Raw genomic sequence first — 23690 nt, forward strand, 5'->3', positions numbered from 1 at the left:
AAATATGGCGACTTTATGCTGAATGCTCATTGGTTCATCGATCTTATGTTGTGCTTATGTTATGTATTTCATGTGCAAGGCCTTAAGAGTTAACAACGTGCCTCAAAAAATTCTCGCATTCCATATTCAATATCTGGTACCAATTTTGCGCCGTGCCGGAAAAACGTTACCCTCACGCTACCCTCACAAAAAAGGGGTTCCCAGTCGTAAAACCGAAAGAGATCCTCGAAGTATTATAAAAATACGTTCGTGTGCTTTCTTCTACAGATGCTTAGCGTGGGTTGCATCATTGTAACTCGGCCCAGAAATTTTAGTTACAGCCACTGTCGTAAAAAAAATCGTATTTTATAATCCACGTGGCATCCCTTCTTAATTTTTTTATTAAATTCCTAATTTTTTCAGTTTCATTTATTTTTTTAATTTTTAAATTTTATTATTTTTTTATTTAATTAATAATTTTTATTTCTTAATTTTTTTTTATTTTTTAATATTTGTAATTACATTATTTTTTAACACATGATTTATATACCGGGTGTCCCAGACCACCCGTCCCACCCGATTTTTTCGTAAACGCGACATTTTAAAGAAAAATGTTTCAGACAAAAGTTGTAGGGTTTTAAAAGATCTATTTACTGATTTTATCAGTTTGACCTTGGATGGCGTCGCCAAGGTCAGATCAAAATAACATTAACTTTTTTAAATAGGACACCTCATTTTTGGTTCCAGAATCTAATAGCTGGTGTCAAGACCTTTCCAAAACACTATAAGAAAGTTTATTTTTGTTGAGTACTTTCCGAGTTGTGAGGCTTGAAAGTTACGGTGTACTGTTACCTTCAAGCGTCATAACTCGGAAAGTCCTTAACCAAAATAAACTTATTTATAGTGTTTTGGAAAGCTCTCGAAATCGACTACAAGAAAATGCAATGAAAAATATACCTGTTTCAGACCACCCGTCCCACCCTTTTAAAACGTAGGGATGTGCTTGTACAAAAAAATGGCTCAGACAAAATTTGCATGATTTCGAGGGATCAACCTGATGATGATCTTGAATTCGACCTTGAGATCGATCTTGGGCATAAAGGTATAAGTCAAAGTAACATTTTTAAAATGTAAAAACGAAATAATCGGTGCCGCCTGTAGGTATTAGCGTTACCTAAGGTCTACCACGTGTAGGTAACAAGATCGTACTTACACCTTATCGGGGTGCTTTTTTAAGGTGGTGCCCCTCGCCGTCACCTTTGTCGGGGTGCTTTCATAAGGTGGTTCCCCTTGCCGTCACCTTTGTCGGGGTGCTTTCATAAGGTGGTTCCCCTTGCCGTCACCTTTGTCGGGGTGCTTTTTTAAGGTGGTTCCCCTCGCCGTCACCTTTGTCGGGGTGCTTTCATAAGGTGGTTCCCCTTGCCGTCACCTTTGTCGGGGTGCTTTCATAAGGTGGTTCCTCTTGCCGTCACCTTTGTGCATACGCATGTTGTTCAGTCTCGATGTTCAAAATGTCCACCACGTGCATTTATACAGGCTGTTACCCTACTTTGGAAATCATCCGTCGCCCGACGAATTTCGTCAGTATCTAGAGACTGAATGACTTGTCGAATTCTGTTTTTCATATCTTCTGCAGTCGTAGGTCGTTCGCGGTATACAAGGTCTTTTATTCGTCCCCACAAATAATAATCTAAAATTGTAAGGTCCGGTGATCGTGGTGGCCAATTATGTGGACCATGTTTACCTATCCATCGGCCGCGAAATATGCGGTTCAGTTGATGACGAGCAATGACAGACGTGTGGGCGGGACATCCATTCTGTTGAAACCACATATTTAGACGTAATTGGAGTGGAATATCTTCAAGTAAACGTGGAAGTTCGTTTTCGAGTAAATCGGCGTATAAAAAACGGTTTAAATTCTCTTGAAAGAAAAATGGTCCCACGATATGCGTATCAACAATTCCGCACCAAACATTGACTTTCCAGATACGTTGATGATCCATTTCTCGATACCAATGTGGATTCTCTTGTGCCCAATAACGAAAATTATGTGTGTTTATTTCGCCGTCACTTTTAAAGGTGCACTCATCAGAAAATAAAATACTTCTATGGAAATTAGGTAATTGTTGAGTAATCCAATTACAGAATATCAGTCTTTGTCTATGATCGTTCAATGTCATGGCCTGGTGAAGTGACATTCGATATGGATGGAATGAATTTTCACGAAAAATTCGACTGATCGTGCTTCGACTTATTCCACTATCTCTTGCTCGTCGCTTTAAAGAATCATTCGGGGTTACAAAGGCAGATGCAATTACATCAGGTGCTCTTACTGAACGAACTGATCGATGAATTTGCCTTCCCTTATTATGATCCGGCTGAACAATACCTTTTACAATTATTCGACGTTGTAAGCGACTGAAAACTTTGCGCGAATGTGGTGTATGATCGGGATATTCATTTCGCCACATTATTTCAGCTGCTCGAAAACTTCCAGCTCTACCCAAAACTGACATCATTAACGCAGCTTCTTCGTTCGGGTAAGGCATAACTACAAATTACGCTTACGACCGGGTTGCTTATTAGAAAACGTGAATTGGTGACGAGTTGCGTAATATTATGAATTCTAAGCAATGACTTTTAGGAGTGGTATGTAAGGGTGCTTTTTCGTGAAAATTACTTTATTGCTACAATAATCAACATTAAATGAAGATTAATATTAATAAATCAAGAATAAACGGCATCATAGAGCTGTACCGAATGTTAGAGATCTCGGTAATTAGGTATCTTCAAAACTCTACGCGTAGGACTATAGGTACACGCACCGGCAGAAATGGTGTCTCTCGACGCTAGCGCTCGGCTGCCGCACACACGCGGAGCCGCGCTCGTACGTGTGTCTAGGCTGCGCGGCGACGATCGGGGTGCGGGCGGAAAGTGGTGGGGGGCTTTACGATAGTGCATCCTCCTCGCTCGACGCTGGGTCGAGAGAGAAAGCATTATTCGACGTGATACCATGGGCGAAGTCGGTGTCCTCTGCTTATATTTTTCATTGCATTTTCTTGTAGTCGATTTCGAGAGCTTTCCAAAACACTATAAATAAGTTTATTTTGGTTAAGGACTTTCCGAGTTATGACGCTTGAAGGTAACAGTACACCGTAACTTTCAAGCCTCACAACTCGGAAAGTACTCAACAAAAATAAACTTTCTTATAGTGTTTTGGAAAGGTCTTGACACCAGCTATTAGATTCTGGAACCAAAAATGAGGTGTCCTATTTAAAAAAGTTAATGTTATTTTGATCTGACCTTGGCGACGCCATCCAAGGTCAAACTGATAAAATCAGTAAATAGATCTTTTAAAACCCTACAACTTTTGTCTGAAACATTTTTCTTTAAAATGTCGCGTTTACGAAAAAATCGGGTGGGACGGGTGGTCTGGGACACCCGGTATACATACATACATATATACATATACACATATGTGTCATAATAAATCTTTTGTTGTGCAATTACAAATAAAGCTACTGCTTGAAAAAATATTCTTATGTATTTTTTGACTATGTATAAAATGCATTCAAAATTTGTTTACTAAAAAATGATATTCTATGTAAAATTAGTATTAATATTTATATTTTAATGCTGTTGTATTACATTATTTGAGAATATTAATACTACTTTTACTAAATAAAATCGTAATCGCGCAATATAAAATAATGTCCAAATAACATCCATAAAAATCCTTTCTATGTCTTGCCAAGACGTTCTAATAACGTCCATTTGACGTCGAAAAGCGGTACATTGTACGTCCAAAGGACGTTTCCTAGACGTCTACAAAACACAATTAGAATGTCATTTAAACGTCAAGGCATGTCGGACCGCGGCGTTTCTTGGGTGTCCAAAGGACATCTTTGTATCGTGTGTGTACTAACTGATCAAGAGACTTATTTCCTAAATAGTTTTATGTTAGGTCTCTAGAAGTCTCTAGAAAAATCAGAATCACGCAATATACCACAACGGCGTACCGATCACAGGCAAATAGTTCTATCGAGCGTTTGCACCACATGGGAATATCTCAAACAAGCAATAGTAGATAAAAAGGATTGGGATAACCACCCCAAGTTAGCATATTTCACGTATAACACGAGCGTACATGAGAGGACGCAATATACTCCGCACGAGCTTGTCTTTGGAAAAAACTACGCGTACACCTACTAGCGAGGTATTGCCAGAGAACGTTTCTAACGATAACTACGCCAAATACCTCACAATTTTAGACAATAGAATAAGAGACACTCAAGAAACCGCGCGCAACAATCTCAAGCGAGCGAAACTCCGATCTAAACGACACTATGATCGGAAATTAAAATCATGTTACTTCCAAGTTGGAGATAAAGTATATCTGTTAAAACAGCCGACACATAAGTTAGGGGACCAGTAAACAGGTCCATATAAAATAACAAAAATTTTAAGTAATAATAACGTTAAAATAAAAGTAAGCGATAAAGTAACAAAAACAGTACATACAGACAAACTAAAACCATCCCTCACAAACAAGCAATTCAGAAAAGACTCCCCTCCCCGGTCATCGGAAGACACGGCCGACAATTCAGCCTCAGACAACAGACGAGGCATGTTAACGAACATGCTCCTCCCGATAATTATCACAATCTTGCTTTTCGCAGCCGGTCTCATCGGTTACGACTGTGGAGGCAAGGGCTTTAACATGACGCTATCGCTCCTCGATGTTGGGGAATACAATATGGACGACATTGAGCTGCAGAAAGAAGAGATATACATATAACTCATGCAACTATCCGACTACGACCGAACCTCAGCCATCCAATGCAAAGTAGAAATGGATCGAACAATTAACTACTGTGGGATGCATTCTCACGTTTTCATAATCCACTCCATATTAATAATTCCGCAAAGCGATCGACGGTTCTCGATACACGTGATGCATATCGAAAAGAGGAGAAGCGTACGATTTCATATGTTGATGACAACAGTATATGGATTTAACAGTTCTCATACGAAGAAAATACTTGTAGGACTGCATACAACTAACAAAGGAATCTTCGAGCATGTGGTGAAACTAAGCGGGAACCACATTGACGGAGTGTATTGGCGACACAGAGTTATGGCAATAATTTCAAGAAAACATGAAGCTCATGAACAAATACTTAAGCGCGAATAATAAATTTAAGCCGGATGCTATCGTAATAAAAAATATCTTAATCATCTTTACCACTTCCTACGGAGTGAAGTTGCTATTGTTGACGTGCAAGAGGAATGAAGAGTCACACTCTACGGAAAATACCAAAAAGACCGCAGATTTGGCACCCCCGAAGAAACGAAAAATCTACACCGTAGCAATGTACAGACAACTACCTTTCAGGATTTGAAGAATGTGGTAAAGTGCGTGGATTGCTATTTACAACATTTAAAATCTTTAACCAATGTCATCAACGAGTGCGCACAATATTTTATCAAGGAAATAGAGCTGAAACTTCCGCAAAGCTACATAGATCGTGACATTATAAAATTAACATTAAGAGAAAATTATAATAAAATTGAACGTAATGTATGCACTCAAATTAAAGATTTAACTTTTCTCGACGTGTACTTTAATATAACATTTTTAGAGTCAACTTTACTGCGTTTTGACAAAATCGCTCATATAATTTTGTCAAATCACGGATCATAATTTCGTACAATTTCACGATATAAATCAATCCGCTTTTTGTACCGTCATATTCAAGCATGTATTTTTAAAAGTAAGAATGTACATGACACTGACAGTGAAAAGAATAAAGTTAGAAGAAGGCAACCAACAACAAAAAAGTTATCTTTCGACGGTTGTAGTTCTAACTCTGATGCTGAAAATACTACCTCATCTAAACTGGCACAACGGCCAAAAAAATAATTACGCCACCAATTGCGTCGTCGATCTTCTTCGTTGAGTAAGAGTAATTCTTCGGTTTCCACGAAGTCTACAAATGAAGAAGAGAAAGAATTCACTCATGATGTGAGAACATCACGTTAATCTCTAGTTTCTCGACAAGTCTTACTCCACGTTCTACTAATACAGTACGCGCTTCTATTAATAATACATCTGCAGAGAACTCTACTCTATAGAGAAATCCAAGAGATGAAGTCGGCCAAGATGTGAGATTTAATGAAAAAGATTAGTATTAATTTATTCTTTTTTATATTAACAAAACATTTACTAGTTCTTGTTAATGTTATAGGTTATTCTTTACTACTTGGACAGGTTTTGACAATTAAGGAACAAAACAAACAAATATTGGAATTGCTGACACATATACAACCAGAATGGCAAATTGATCCAACAGATTTTCCTTATGATTTACCTCTTAAATCATACAATGACGTAAAAGAATTTGAAGAATATTTAAGAACTTCAAAAGAAAACTGTAAAAAAATAGTAAGAAATAAATAATTTATTTTGAAATTTAAGTAATATTTATTGAGTTTAACTTTATGCTTTTTGTTTATACAGGGTGATTCAGAACGACCCATGTGTCCCTGTAAAGACGTGTTCTTGGATAAATTCTGAGTCGATTTTTCCTGTACGAAAATTTTGTCCGACGCTTACTTTTTGAATAATAAGAGGATAAAGTTAACAAATCACGGGCCGTGTACACATGGTAGACAAAGGCGGCGCAACTCACCGTCCGATACGGGTAAGCGCCCGCGTCGGACGGTGAGTTGCGCCGCCTTTGTCTACCATGTGTACACGGCCCGTGATTTGCTAACTTTATCCTCTTATTATTCAAAAAGTAAGCGTCGGACAAAATTTTCGTACAGGAAAAATTGTCTCAGAATTTATCCAAGAACACGTCTTTACAGGGACACATGGGTCGTTCTGAATCACCCTGTATATAATAAATACCTCATCTATTTGAAATTTAGTTTAATTTTCTTACGCTTTTTGTTTATAGATATCTCATCTTGCTACTCTCGGGGGAAGTGTAGCGGTCTCCAAAACCAATCGGATTTTGAAGCATCTTATCAGCGACTTAAAAGTATCAAAATTTAATTACGTTGGGTCACGTTCAAACAAAAAACCATTTTACAAATTAGAAGTAAAGAAAATTATTTTATGTAAGTAAAAGTCTGTATTTTAATAACAATTACAATTTCTAAGAATATCTATTTACAAAAATTAATATTACTAGTACTTGCGTAGTCAATATTTATCTAGGATGGGATCCGATAGCGCACGGTGCAATAGCCCATCAACCAATCATCTTGACTTATTTAACCCAACTAACGGAAAAACTCTTGGCCGCTGTAAGTGATGGTGTGTTATCGATCTCGTGTGCTATCGGGATCCGCCCGTTTACTTATATGTAGAAAGTTTTGATATACAGGGTGTACGAAAAGTGTGGAAATCCCTAAATATTTTCGTTCTCTTGCATTTTACAAGAAAATGTTTTAAACAAAAGTGTAGTTTCAAAAGATCTATTTACTGATCTTATTAGTTTGACCTTGGCATCGCCAAGATCAGATCAAAATTACATTAACTTTTTTAAATGGAACACCCTATTTTTGATTCCAGAATCTCATAGTGTCAAGAGCTTTCCAAAACACTATAAATAAGTTTATTTCTGTTAAGTACTTTTCGAGTTTATGAAATTATACTATTCTATTGTAAATTAGCGTTATAATTTTGTTCTGAAAATGACCCGAATGTAGATCAAAATATTTATATATAAATTTGCAAAATAAATATCTCTATAAACGTATAATATTATTTAATATTAAGAAATATAGATATATTTTTAGAATTAAATATTAATATTTAATAATATTCCACTACGGATGACTAAGTGACGGTTCGTATCGGCATTATAATTTACCTGATTTATATTCCTTAAACTTTTTAATATATTAATATAGTTTTACTTAATTTTTTATTTTATATGTGCAACACAAGTTTTTATTTAAAACCTAATTAGCAAATTCTTTATTTTCAAATACGTAACCTCAAATTTATAAAAAAAAAAAGAATAAAAAACTTATTTTCCTCATTAAATACGTAATATAATCCATCAATTTCTATTACTTTCATAGCATTTGTAGACTCACACATAATTAATAGTTTAAATATACTAATATTTATAAACAAGAATAGAAGCATTACAAAAGATGTATATCTCTGATGATAGACATAAATGAGTGAATCGAGGAACTGGATTAGCTCTAGAAATATTAATACCGAACGCAGATGAGATAACATGTAGCAGAAAGATACGAGTTGCCGAAAGATTTTCGAGGTGAAAGAGCAAACGGATGCTTTCGATTTGCAGTGCCGAACGCACCTATTGAACAGCTGAGAAATCAATAAGAAAAAATCGATAACTTAAAGCAAATACTGGCACACGTTGATAGCTGTAGACTGCATAAAATTATGTTAAGGGCCACTTCAACCAACTCCAATTAATTTTAATCGACCAATTAGTCCATTGGAATTAACAAATGACATTTGTCATTTTATATAATAGACAAATGCATTTAGTTAATTCCAATTAACTAATCAGTCGATTAAAATTAATCGAAGTTAGTTGAAGGGTCCCTAAGAATAGATAAAATACATCTAAATTTTTAAATTTTTGTTTGTTCTCGAAATAAAAGCCTGAGTACATTTCTATCTGTACTTTAATTGTAAAAAAGGTTTTTTTTATAAAAACATCTCTTTTGAACAATAAAACAAGATAACTTCAGTATCCCCTTAATACTTTAAATAAGTAATTAATCACTAATTAAATATTGCCAGCATTAAATTTCTCTATAGGGCGTGCAAATGAAATATGTCTGCATTAGAAATTAATGATAGTAAATATTAATTCGCTATGTATATTCACCTATGTGATTCAAAAGACTATTCCGAGGCAAACTTCTCAGTGAGAAATGATAAGTTAAAAAACGTTTATTCGACATCTATGTCGTTGATGGTTGATACAACAAATTAAAAAGACGTCTATTCGACGTCTATGTCGTTGATGGTTGATATTAATAAGTTGAAAAGACATCTATTCAACGTCAATGATTGATATTAATAAATATTTCAAGTACTTTTCAACCACTCAAAAATTTTGTTTCTATTAGATGTAGTTTGTAAATATATAATTAACAAGAATAATTAACATAAAGTTGAAAATTGGATCATGCAAGACGTCTTTTATAAACCTGACTTCCCAAAATTCTTTCATATTTAATTTAATTATTGTATTATATTGATACATAATGTCTAGTTGCATTCTTATTTAAACAAACAACAGAAAAATTATTCCAGATTTTATTCCGCATTTGTGAAAATAGTAAGAAAATAAAAAACAATAATTTTATACATTTTTTTATAAATAATATTCTTTAATTATACATGTTTCATTTTTTTGATAACATATATTGATCTGATCTACCAGTTATTTACACATATGACTACACAGTGTTTACAGGTCATCATGAGGGATCAGTTCGCAGCAATTAAGAAAGTCAAGCAACGTTCATCGGAGCGACTTGGATGGGTGGCCGCTCGGGAATTTCCAAAAAAAATACCTGAAAATTTCTTTTACAAAAAATATTTTTTAAAATATTATAAAGATATTGTTTTGTTCATTAAAATCATGTGGTGCTATAATATAATAGTTATGCGAATATTTCGAAGAAAATATTTATAGAGAGTTTATGCAAGACGTCTAATAGTCGTTTAATTTTGATGACACAAAGACGTCTAATCGACCAAATTTTAAACGTCTATATCAACTGATTTATTAAACCAGTCTTTGATTGATTAGACGTCTTTTCAACCTGGCATTTCTCATTGGGTATGAGAGTTAATTATCTATTTTCTGATATAATCTGTGATTTTAGTCTTAATTGCAACCAAGTAACATCAATAACGCTCAAATGTTTCTACAAACAGTAGTTTTTTATCCCTTATGTCAATTTAACTCCCATGCGATCACGTATGTAACTCTAACAGCACATAATATCCTACATGTCAGCCTCTTTTGATACGCCTTACATCGCTAGAACATCACTTATCCTGTTTCCTTTCATGCACGTTTATCTTCAGACCGTACTGAGCGTACTAAAATGATACTATATGACATCGCACTCGCACTCGCACTCTCACTCTCACTCTCACTCTCACTCACACTCACACTCACACACATAAACACACATTATATATTCTGATATATTCCCCGTCAACCAAACGTGAACAAACAGATTATTCGGAGAGTCTGCTATCAATTTCTGTTGCCAGAAAGGTAACAGATTTTATACAGACTGCAACATCTGCGATGTCAGCAAAGTGCTGTCAGAAATAGGACAGAAACTGTTGGCATTTAATTCCAGCAGAAATCAAGCAAATCGTGTTGACAGAGCTGTTGTCAGATTGGCTGTAGAAATCAAACATAACCTGCGCAACACAATCTGACGGCAGACTGACAACAGAAATAAAGCATCGCGTGCTGACAAATACCTGACGTAAAATTAGCGGTAAAAAAACAAGCAAGATCTACGCGACAATCTGACAGCAAACTGGTAGCAGCACGCAAACACGCCATGCTACCAGCACCTAATGTCAGATAAGCGACAGAATTAGAGCAAGACCTGCACAACAAAATCTGACGGATTGTTAGCACAAATCGAGCACCCCGTGCTAACAGGATCTGACGTCACGAAGGCAGCAGAAATCAAGCAAACCGTGCTGTTTTGCATATTTTTAAATTGTAGCGTCACTCTTCATAAATTTATTAAGGGCCTATTTAGACAAACTTACATAATTGCATGCATAAATAATATATGCATAAAGAAAGTGATTGATTCATTTTCTTATGCATTTGCTTAATTATTGGGCTAATCAATTTCTTTATGCATATTGTTACGTCCGTCGGTTACACAAACACTCTCGAGCGCTCTCACACAAAAGGCACTCGCGTGCGATAAATAATAAAGCAGAATCTTTGAAAAACTCCAACGTTTATTCTACACGTCTGTCACCAAAACAAGGCTTCAGACCTCAACAACACGAACATTGCCACTCATAGACAAAAGACGTTTATAACATAATACACGCCTATACCGGGCGTAACAATATGTTCTGTTTGTTTCTGTTTGTATTTTATAAGCCGTAATTTCTATCTGCACCTGTCCGCAATTACGTACAGGAATCCTATCTCTATCTATCCGCATTGTATTCATCGAGATTTCTATCTGCCTGCATATATATTAATAATTAAAACCCGTTCCTGACCATGGTCTGATTAACAAAAATAGTCAAAAAAATTGGAATTGGAAATAGGACCAAGACATGAAAAAACATTACTAATGTAAAAAGAACTTTTCAAAACTCAATTTTGCAACCAATTGGTATAAACAAATTATTAAAAATTTACTCTAAAAGAGAACTGATTGCGCCAATCGATTCTACGGAAAAAATTACTAAAGAAACGTTGCAAAAGTAAATTTTGCAACTAATTTGTTTATAACAATTAAGAAAGCGTTATATGTTTCTTGACTCATTTTTTCTGTAAAATCGATTGGAGTAATCAGTTTTCCTCTACAGTCAATTTTTAGTAATTTGTTTATAACAATTAGTTGATTGTTTATAACAATTAATTTTTGCAAGCGTACTTTTTACGTCAATGTTTTTTTTTATGCTCTGGTACTATTTCCAATAGTTGTTTTTTTTACTATATTACTTTGAGCAGGAACAGGTTTTAAATATTTATACAGTTTATATAGTTAATTTTAAAAATATTTAAAGCTAAATAATCAAAAAGCTAGTGAGAATATTCGCGTGATACTCAACACGTAAGTTTCTTTCTGTTTAAATCAGCTTTACTTACTATTTCAAATATAACTTTTTATTAACGATATCACAACTGTATGATTAGCTCAGTGTTAGCGTATTAGATTATTGTCCCAAAATCTTAGGTTCGAATCCCGCCGTTCAAATCCCTAATGCGTTTTTAAAAATTGTAAAATAATACGCAATCGTAATTAGTAAAATAGAATATATGCGAATTAAATTAACCTTTAATAAAAATAAGAATAAAATCTGCAAAACTAAAAAAAAAAAAAAAATTTATAATAAAAGTTTTTGAATAAAAATACTTTATTTCTGCTGCCAGCGTGACAGCAGATCTTGTCAGCACGGGGTGCTCGATTTGTGTTAGTAGTCTGTCGTCAGATTGTGTTGCGCATGTCATGTTCGAATTCTGCCGCTTATCTGGCGTCATGTGCTGGCAGCACGGCGTGCTCGCTTGGTGCTGTCATTTCACTTACATAGAATATCAACAGGGTTCTGTCAACAGAACGTAAGCAGAATTTGAGATTAGTTGAGTTCAGGCTGCCAACACGTCTTGATCAAATCTGTCGCCAGCCTGCCGACACAGTGCTAACATTTTGTCGACTGGGTTGTTCTTAAAATGTTGATGTTGCAATATTTATAAGATTTTGTGTGCATTTCCAATATTTTTGTTATTTCTTGCAATTTGCAATGATGTATGTAACAAATACTAATTTATATACATTTGAAATAAATTCTATTTACTTCTAATTAATACTATCTGTGCATTAATAACCTAATCCTAACTTAACATATCCTGCGCGCGCGCCTAGCTGTCTATGTGTGCGTGTATATGGGTCCGACTGTAACCATCCCGTTCCCATCCTTTTCGGAGACTGTCCTAAAACCATAGACATTCGCGGCAAATGTCTATGGGATAAGGCACCCCGGACATTTGATCATTCGCAGAACATACTACGCCTATCGCAGTACGTTTGAGAATGTTTTGAGATTATCTCAATTGTACTTTTGAGAGAGCCTCAGAATGTCCTCAGGACATCAATTACTACATTTACACGGCCTAACTTACGCCAAAGTTATAACATCGATGTTATAAAACTGGCCAATCACGAGTACTCCTCAGAAGAATGGAAAGACTGTGATTAGCTAGTATCATAACATCGATGTTGTAACTTCAGCGTTAGTTGTGTAAACGTAGTAATTGTGCTGTTAGGGAATTTTTTGCAAAATTCAGCGTATTGCTTAAAAGTTTGTTTTTACTTTACAATTTTTTTAATTTTTTCGATATTTTATTTTGCAGATAAATATTTATTTTTATAAAACAAATTATTTTTAATTTTTTTTTATAATAAAAATGTTTATTAATATTTTTATATGCTTGAAAAAATTAATATATAATAAAAAAATATATATTTATAAAATAAAGATACTACAATATTATTATTTTCCAAATTATTACTGGCTTTAAATAATCAAATTATTAAAGTAATACTCATATATGTATTGTGTTTATACTTTTATTTAAAATATAATAATAATTCAAATTTATTTGAATATTTTAAATACTTGTAATTGTTAACTAATTTGAAAACTATGGATTTATTAATTAAAATGTTACGTAAAGAAATATATTTTTAAATAGAATTTTTAAATTTCTAATGCTTGCAAATTATTTCATTTTTTAAATATGTACTAATTTATAATTATTTAAAAATAAAACTGAACTTTTTTTATAATATATATATATATATAAAATATAAATATAAATATATATATAAGAAAAAAAAATATATATATATATATAATATAAAGTGTGGGTCAAATTAATCTCCACGCAATTTACGTTATAAAAAAATCAAGCGCTTGCTTAAGTGTTAATAATATCGCGTTGTCATTTTTTCGTAATTATAACACAAAGAGTAGAAAAAGAGACAAATATCTTAAGAAGAAAAGAAGAAACGAATGGCGACTGCTAAAAAAAACCAGATCTAAATGGTACAAATTAATGTTTCTCTATCAAATAATGTGTTGACTTTTTCTTTTCTAAAAAAAAAAAAAGAGAGAGAGAGAAGAAAAAAAAGTACAATACCAAATTCATCAAGGAAAAAAAACCGAATTTCCGAAAAAATATAGACAATAATCATAAATAAATATTAACCCTTTTAAACACATCAATTTTATAAAAGATGGAAACACATTTTCGGGTCTGGGAGACTTTTTCAACTTTGAAAAGCTATAACATTGATTACAGTCAATATTTTTCTACAAATTTTTTTTTTAATGAATGTTCAGAATTTCAAAAATATGACGGCATTATTGGCATTGCCGAAAAATGATTTATTGTAAAGTTATAAAAAAAAATCATTAAGCAAAAATAAAAAATTGTTCAAAAATCCACTTTTCTTTTAAAAAATCATATCTTCACAACAAAAAAACTTTTAAGGACTTTCAAATATGGCGTTTTAAAGCAAAAGAGTCATATTTTCAAAAAAATTACGGTATTGACATTCCTTTTAAAAAATATATTTATAGCAAGGAGAATGAGGTATTTTTGGATGTGTAAAAATCCACTTTCTTTTTTAAATTAAATCTTTGCAACAAAAAACTTTTAAAAACTTTACAATACGGCGTTTTAAAGCTAAAGAGTCATACTTTCAAAAAAAAATTATGTCTGCAATTTCTATTAAAAAATGTACTTACATAACAAGGCGAATATGAGGTATTTTTAATTAATTCAAGGTGTCAAAAATTAAAAATTGACGTTTGTGTTTCATAATATATTTCGGGTTCTGCACAGAAGTTCCTTTTTCCACGGCAATATAGTATTTTAATTATAGACATACGCGAACAGACCTTTTCAAATGTCTCTTGTCCAGTTTTTTTTTTTTTTTTTTTACGTAAGATTCATAAGAAAGTTTTACACGTACACAATAGCAGTCCCACAGACTTTAATAAAACTTTGCTGCCGTGCCGTTCGAATTTTAGTTGACCAAAAAAGTTGATCAACCATATCAATCGAAAGAGATATCAAACTTTTTTTTACGTCTTGGTCGAACTTCCTATCTCATTCCGTCTTCACAAAGCAAGCGTTCGAAACTTCCCAGATAGCACAGCTGGATTCAAAAAGAATTCACTTTCTTAAGTTCATTTTGAATTCGAGAAATCTGTTCAAAATGAATTTAAAAAAGAATTCCTCTTCGATAGTTAGAAAAGGATTCCTTAAAAGTATACATTTTGACTTCTTTTAAAATTAAATTAAAAAAGTCTTTTATATCTATTCGTAATGGATTCGAAAAGAACTCACTTTTAGCTTGATTCATATTTTGGACGCTAGAGACGCTCACCGTCTTACTAGCGTCACAGTCTAGATATACCAGTTCCGACACTCCACTTTTTTCGATGGGACAAATTTCCGATGCACATGCGTCAGTTTGTACCACAGAGAAGATGGCTGCTCTTATAACTGTATAACATAAACGAATTCAAAAAACTTCGAGTCAGTCAAAGCACAAGAATAAAGAAAATAACATCAATTAAACAAAACGTGTTATATAAATTATTATAAATTATTATAATTAAAAATTAATAGAAATATTTACATTACAAATATGTTATTTGAAATATTTAACTTAAAATTTTTCTTAGAGATAATTAAATAAAACAGTAATAAATTAATTTATTGTCTGCTAATAAGACAAAATAATCTTTAATGTTATTTAAAAATTATGTAACTTAATAATAGTATAATAATGAAAGATTTAGTTTATTCTTAAATAATAATAAATTTTATGACAAAAAGTTATTCATTTACTATATAAGATATGTACGTTTTCCAGTAAGAGGCACACATTTGATATAATTTGACACAGTTAATCATTTTATCCTTGTTGTTTACTAATGTTGAACAAGGATGAAATAATTTGCACTGTTACACTGGGTAAATTTGTTTTTTGTGGAACATACATAATTCATCTATAGCTCATAAAGCATTCAAATGTAAGCGCGTGTACAATTCTCAATATGGCTACGATCACGTGATCTTGTCACCCGCTACATCAAAGATGGCGACGCTCAGTGTCGGAACTGGTATATCTAAACTGTGCTAGCGTTGGAAGTCGAAAGGCGTTTGGATAAGCCCTAACTATACATCATTTATGCCTTTTTATGCATCATCATATCATTTATTGGCCAGTATTCATAGTCAATTCTTATTTCAAGATCGTTTTAAGTAACGTCTTAAGATGCTAGTACGGCTCTCTGATTGGTTGATGGCATCTTAAGGTGATACTTAAGACGATCTTAAATATAAGAATCGACTATGAATACCGGCCTATGATTCTAATAATGTAATCTAACCTAACCTAACTTTACCTATTATGTTTTCTTTTATGCGCTATTTTGCATTGTAAAATGCATGTTTGTGAAAGTTATAATGTGTCTTAACTGTGGCTTTTAAGATATAGATATACATTTTCTTCTTTGTAATATTAGGTTTATCACAAATTTTTAGTAGTTCTACAAAATTATCTTTACACCTTTATAATAATAAAAACTTTCATCATATAATATAAATCAGTATTATCATTCGCAATAAATTGAATATGTGTCACCCAATATGATCAAAGAACGTCTTTAAATATGTTTTTTAATTATATTAATAGGTGACATATATATTGAATTATTACGAATAAAAGTATTCTAAAATGATGTATGTTATGTAAAAAAGTTTTACTTTTGCATTAAATATTTCATCACATTGTTTGCTACATACTGTTTACATAATGCTTTGACACTACTTTAATTTACTTTAACAAATAAATTTAATTTTTAATTAAATATGATCAAAATTAGCAGCAACATCATTCAGACAACCACTAGCTTCATGAACGTAGTGATTTTGTGAATTTTAAATATTATAATAGACGAATTTTTATGATAAGTTGGGATTACAATTATTTTAGGTTATTTGCAAAAATATTTTCTTAAATCAATAAACTATTATATTGTTATGTTATAATTGTTATAATTATAGAAATATGCCAAAAAGTAAAAGGTATTCCAAATTATCAAAACGGCAGGTTTTTCGTCGGCTTAAAGTCCAATTAAGTATAGACTTACAAATTTTGCATGATACTTGTTACTTACCACAAGACCAATCTAAGGAAAAAAATTACCCTGATTCCGGAATTGATAATGAATTAGAAGGGATACATAATTTTATACAAAATATTGAGATTCAAGATATTCAGTTGGATAACAAGGATTCAATTACACAAAATATTATGTTAAATGATACACGCTATGAGACTGATTCAGAAGAGGAAGATGACTATTCTGAATTCGTTGAGGATGTTTTTGTTGAAGAATTGAGATTATTTGCGATAGATTGTCAAATAAAGCACATTTATGTAAATTGACTTTTACAACTGCTTACAAAAGCAGGAATAAAAAGCAGGAATAAAAAATTTGCCCAAAGACTGTCGAACTTTATTACAAACATCTCAAACTTCTCACGTCAAAATTAGTGATTGTCCACACGCACGCATGCACGCACGCATATACACATATATATACAGAATTATTAAAGACTGTTCCCACTTTTTACGATAGGAACACGCATTTGTAATTTCTAATGCAATATGTTAGAAATACGTATCCGTCGGTAAATCATGCTCCTATGGTAAAACATGGAAACGGTCATTAATAATCAACCTGTATATACAGGGTAATTTTTAATAAATGTTCCCACTTTTTACCATTGCAGCACGCATTTGTAATTTCCAATATAATAACATGTTAGAAATACGTATCCGTCGGTAAATCATGCTTCAATGGTAAAAAGTGGAAACATTCATTAATAATCACTCTGTAGGGGAAAGTAGGTAAATTGCACGCACCTAAGGGAAATTTATCGCAGTAAAGTGATTTTTGAAGTTGAAATCAATACGAGTACAGAAATAGAAACTTTAAACATTTTTTTATCATTATGTATTGTCATATTGAACAATTTTTCATTTGATAATGCTATATTCAGCAAAAAGAGGCAAGTGGATAAACGAAAAAATTTCTCGCGCCTTAGATAATTGTACGCGCGGTTGGATAAATGTACGCGGAGATTATAGTCCATTCTTTTAGCTGCACTACACTACACTGTACTAGTGGCACTATAGTTGGTCTCACGTGGTCTCACGCCTTTCAAGATGGATGCGTAAAATTGTCCATGGCGGACTTGATTTCATAAAAAAACAATTACTTGATGAGTATTTAAGTAAATTTAATAAACAATAGCTCAAAGAACGCAGGAAAAAACGTACTTTTGTTAGGTAAAACAAGATTAAATGAATAAAGTAAAAATATGGACTTATTGCCTTATTTTCTGAACGCCGAAATCGCAACAAAAATCATGATTTTACTTTTTCTTCTTTTTTCAATTAATTACGTTTTTAAATGATATAACGTATGGTTATATATTTAAAAAATGCCTTCAGCCTACAAATATCGTCGTGATATAATCTGTATTCATCGGGAAGATGCCAAACCACGAAGCGTACAATTACCCAGTGCGTACAATAATCCTACTTTCCCCTGTGTGTGTGTGTGTGTGTGTGTGTGTGTGTGTGTGTGTGTGTGTGTGTGTGTGTGTGTAAAATTGATTTAAATATTTTTTGAAAGCGCACCAAAAATGTCTTGAACAATATGGCGGATGGACGGTGGGTAAAAGTAGAGTGGTGCTAATGCATGTTCCTCTCTCTAATTGATTTCGCCATTTTACAAGCAATCTCCGATAGCCAATCATTTTTCGCTTTTATGGCAAAAAATAAGAAAGCGAAAGAATGATTGGCTACTTCGCCACGCGTAACGCGTTGATGCATCCTATGTGCATTGAGCCAATCAAAGTCAATTGAGTTTCAGTCGTTAAATGGCGACTTCCGGCTAATTGACATAACTCTACTTTTACCCACTCTAGACGGTGGTGACTAATCTCTTACTTGAAAATCTCTAGTATACATAAATTACGGTCCAAAATTCACTATTAATACTGAAAATCTATACACAGCGTGATATATAAATTTTCAGAACGACAGTGTATGTCAAAACGTAATCACAAAATACAAGAAAAATATACATACAAAAAACTTAACATTACAATAAAGTGAATAAAGTAAACAAAATATATTTAATCTAACAAATAATAAAAGATCGAAAATTATTTTAATATAAAAGCATTTCAATGTAAAATCAAAAGAAATCTTAAGAAAAATAAAACAAAGTAAATAAAAAAAATTGTAATTTAACAAAAAAAAACAAAGCGTAGTATTCAAAATACAACCAGAATAAGAAAAAATTAGAAAACTTTATAGTCTTTCAGGTGACTCACCAAATCTACCAAGCAAATGTATTATCCAGAATTCTCTTAAGTAAATCCATAGTAGAGTAAATCCATAGTAGAGTAACTAATTAAAAAATTAAATAATCAAATTAAAAAGAATAATCAAATTAAAAAAAAAACTCTTAAATTAATTAATTTTTAATTATTATTATTTATTTAATTCTTAATTATTTTTGAAACACAAACTTTAATTTATTAACTTTTTTCTCAAGTTAAAAATTTATTAATGTAAAAAAAAAATACATTTCGCATGAAAGTATTTTTTGTAATTTTAAATAAACTTACAAAGGCAGGACCAGGTGAGAGACCCTGGGATTTTGATCCCAATTTTTTTAGTTATTCTGGAAACGAAAAAAAAGTTTACGTTTTCCGGCGTTTAATCGAATAGGCCTTAGTTTAGAAATAATAAATTTGTGAAAATTGGCCATATCGCGATGTGCCATATAAGCCTTCCCGGTAACTGTTCTCGCAACCAGTGCAGTCGGCTCCGTGCGTTAGGTGCTTCACAATCGTAAGATCCGGGTTCGTTCCCGGATGTGTGCAATATTTTTTTTCTTTTTTTTTTAAATATATTTATCTTGATGATATTAATATAGTATGCAAATTTCTAAAATAGAAAATTTAATTTAATATCATTTTCTAAACTTCAATTTAAATTTAATTTGAAGGGAATTTGAATTCAAGTAATAATATTTGAAATAATAAATAGGTAATAATAATAATAATATATAAGTTATTAGAAATGGATAACATATAAAGGCAACGTATCTAAATTTTCAAATTGTTTAAATTTAACACTGGTAAAAGAAGCGGATATAAAATGGTAAATAAACGAGAGGTTTTTAATCGCCTTGCAGGTATGTAGTCGGTTATAAAGCCGAAATTCTTTCACGTTTTTATGATGTTTATCATTCAAGTAATTGTTCCCCATCGAAATAATTTAATTTTGTAATAAATCTGCAATATTTAAATAATTAACTTTTGTAATAAAAGTATTTACATTTACATTCACAATCAGATGTTTGTTTATTATTCTTCTTTTACGATTAATTATTTTAAAAACTAGAATTTTAAAATACTGTTAATATTATTTCCAATTAAATTTTAAATTAAACAATTTGAAAATTTAGATACGTTGCTTTTATATATTATCCGTCGTTTCAAATAACTTATATATTATTATTATTATTACCTATTTATTATTTCAAATATTATTACTTGAATTCAAATTCCCTTCAAATTAAATTTAAATTGAAGTTTAGAAAATGATATTAAATTAAATTTTCTATTTTAGAAATTTGCATACTATATTAATATCATCAAGATAAATAAATACATTTATTTAAAAAAAAAGAAAAAAAAATATTGCACACATCCGGGAGCAAACCCGGATCTTACGATTGTGAAGCAAGCACCTAACGCACAGAGCCGACTGCACTGGTTTGAGAACAGTTATCGGGAAGGCTCATATAGCGCGCCACGGTATGGCCAATTTTCACAAATTTATTATTTCGAAACTAAGGCTTATTCGATGAAACGCCAGGAGACGTAAACTTATTTTTCGTCTCCAGAATAACTAAAAAAATTGGGATCAAAATCCCAGGGTCTCTCACTTGGTCCTCCCCTTGTTAGTATTAATTTACAAATAAAACATTAAAATTTAATGACCTATATTATAATTATTTTAAGTAATTTACACAAGATAAAGTTATTTTCAAAAATTAAAAATTTCTAATTTATTTTATAAATGTTTTTCAACATTAATTTTTAATTTAATTTAATTTTAACGTAACTTTTAATTAATCCTCTGCAGACATCGCTGAATTTCACTGTTTAAACATTGAGTAATCGAAAAAACGCTGATATATTCTTTCAATATTTTACAACACAATTTTATAGTTATTTGAGCCAAAATGTTTATGGCCTATTTTACACCGAGCACTTGTAACGACCTGTCTTTTTCCGCGCACGGGGCGGCGTGAGTTCGGCGGACGAAGACGCGGATTGAGGTCGCCAAGAGAACTAGACTGTTTTGGTTGGAAAGAAAATAGCGAATCTTTATTTCGCGTAGTGTTTGGTACAAAGTAATAACGTGGCGTTTTTAGCCACGACGCGTGGACGGACAGATGGCGGTGACGCTCGGACGGACGTAACAAAACTTAGAAATTACGCGCGGACGGACAGACGGAAATCGGAACGCGCAGACGGACGGACGGTATGTACACGCGAGATTCGGAACGGTCGGATTTTAAACGCGGTATTGTACACGGTGTTTATTTACAGGTACGCGGGATTCCGAGCCGAGATTCTCGGAACTCGGAATCCTTGTTGACGCGCGGGTACCGTGGCCTTGCCGAAGGCCACGGCCACGGCCGTAGACGACGCGCGCGCGGTACAGCTGTACGCTAGCCCGATCGCGGTGCGCTGCGGTTAATACCGCGATGTTCGGCTGTGGTAATCGACTCACGCCAAGATCTCTTAGTAGAGGCGTGGAACTTCACACCCCAAGTCGTGAGTCCGATACCGAGACAGGACAGCGGATCGGGAAGTGCCGACTACCAGGATCTCCTGGTGGAGCCCAAGATGGACTTGAGCCCGTGAACCGGCGGACTAGGAAGGCCGATGGCTCGCGTCAAGACCGCTTGACTAAAGCTAAGGCGCTTAACTCCGTGTGAGCACTCGGGATAAACTTTCTTCTCGGACGGGAGATCGGACGGAGAAGAGCCTCGACTCTACTAGGAGCGGCGGTGCTTATATACCCGAATCTCGAGGGCAGGGACGGTGCGGGGATACGGAACGGTACGGAATCGGTGGGGGACTCCCCGCCGCTCGAGATCGGTCCAGCGGCCGCCACTCCGGTCGAGCGCGTGCGCGTGGAGAACTGACGCACGGATGCGTCAACGCGCGCTACGCCGGTGTTCGAATTTCTTATTGGCGCTACGCGCCGTGTCTTCGCTGTCCGGCGGTTGTTCCGGACAGCCTGCAATGGTGGACGGTCCGAGGGGGGAGCGGAAAGACGGTTTGTTACACACTTGATACGCGTACTAAATAGTTACTTTCTATTAAATTATCTTACTTTCGACGATGCGTATATACATGATACATATTTTTTACTATGTAACTATGGACTGCTAATTGGCCATTTCACGCTGTCTTCAACATAACGCGCGCATCCGACGGTTAACTAGCAGAAAATTGAAACACGAAGTAGCATTTTGCCGGTAAAATAGGAAAAAGAGAAAGATGAAATATGACATAACATTGCGTTGTTTTATTATACTCAGCAAAGTTTAAAACTATTTGTAATACATAAATAAAATGTGCAAAGAAAAAGAAATGCGACTTCGTGTTTCAATTTTCTACCATTTAACCGTCGGAGGCGCGCGTTATGTTGAAGACACAACAAAACATTGTGAAAATAGAAAAAATGTGGGTAACTGGCAGTCCATAGTTATATAGTCAGATACGTATATTTAATTATCTCAATTCATATTGTACCAGCTTAATATTCTGTTCTTAAAATTCATTGTTTAAATTAAGATAATTTAATAGAAAATTACTAGTTATTATGCTTATCAAGTGCTTGATGTAAACTAGGGTTTCATCTTTTGCGAAGTTTGATTTCTTCGATTTTCTAAAGACCGCCTCGCCCCGGTTTTTAAATCGAGGTTTTTCCGAGAGCCTGAAAGCAAATGCTGAGACGGGGACATAGGGAGCTTTAAAAGCGTTGGGTCCTCAAAAACTTATTTCTCTCCCTTTCTTGTCCAAAGAATAAAGAAAGAAGCGCGCAAGACTCAAGGTGAAAAGTATGAACGAGCAAGAAGTTATGAAGATTTTTCGGAAACCCTCTGAGTTAGTTGTCGGAACAACTTTGAAAAAGGAGGGCAGTGTTGCGTGGCCGCCTTGAGGAAGCGTCTAATATCGATTCGCGCGAGGCGATCGATAAGCGCGACAGAAAAAGATCGTTCTCTGTCAACAGTTGTTGTCATGGTCTTGATCTTTCAAACATGCTGTCATGTATTTACATTAAAGTTATTTTTATTAAGTTTGTCTTCTTATTCCGTGAGCGCGCGTTATTATAGAGCATTCGTGCGCAAATACGAGACGACCCACCCAGTCGTAACAATACTGTTCTTTAAATTCATTGCTTAAATTAAGATAATTTAATAGAAAATTACTAGTTAGTACGCGTATCAAATGCTTGGTGTAAACTAGGGCTGCGTTCCGAAATTGACTGCTAGTACTAAAAAGCTATAGTATACGTGGCATAAACTAGATTTTTAGTACTTCAGTTACTTACAATGAATTTCGGAACACAGCCTAGATCTACAGCGCATTCCGTCGATTTACACTGAATTCATGTTGTATTGAACTGTACGAGTAAGTCCGATCCGCATTAACCTTTCCCAGTGCAACACCCAATGTGATACAACACTGTAACTGTCCAGAATTCCAATGGTAGCAAGCTACGCTAAA

General features: G+C 33.6%; 1 protein-coding gene across 1 annotated transcript in view; it reads right to left on the reverse strand.

The window, feature by feature from the left end:
- Positions 1–23690, reverse strand: part of LOC105197169 (FK506-binding protein 15) — a 264070-nt gene that overhangs the window by 238405 nt on the left and 1975 nt on the right. The window contains exon 2 of the mRNA XM_039452428.1: positions 19203–19278. The gene's annotated coding sequence lies outside the window, so the exon portion shown is untranslated. The remainder of the gene's footprint in view (positions 1–19202; positions 19279–23690) is intronic.

Source organism: Solenopsis invicta, chromosome 8 (genome assembly GCF_016802725.1).
Source record: "Solenopsis invicta isolate M01_SB chromosome 8, UNIL_Sinv_3.0, whole genome shotgun sequence".
In the NCBI taxonomy this organism is placed as follows: domain Eukaryota; kingdom Metazoa; phylum Arthropoda; class Insecta; order Hymenoptera; family Formicidae; genus Solenopsis; species Solenopsis invicta.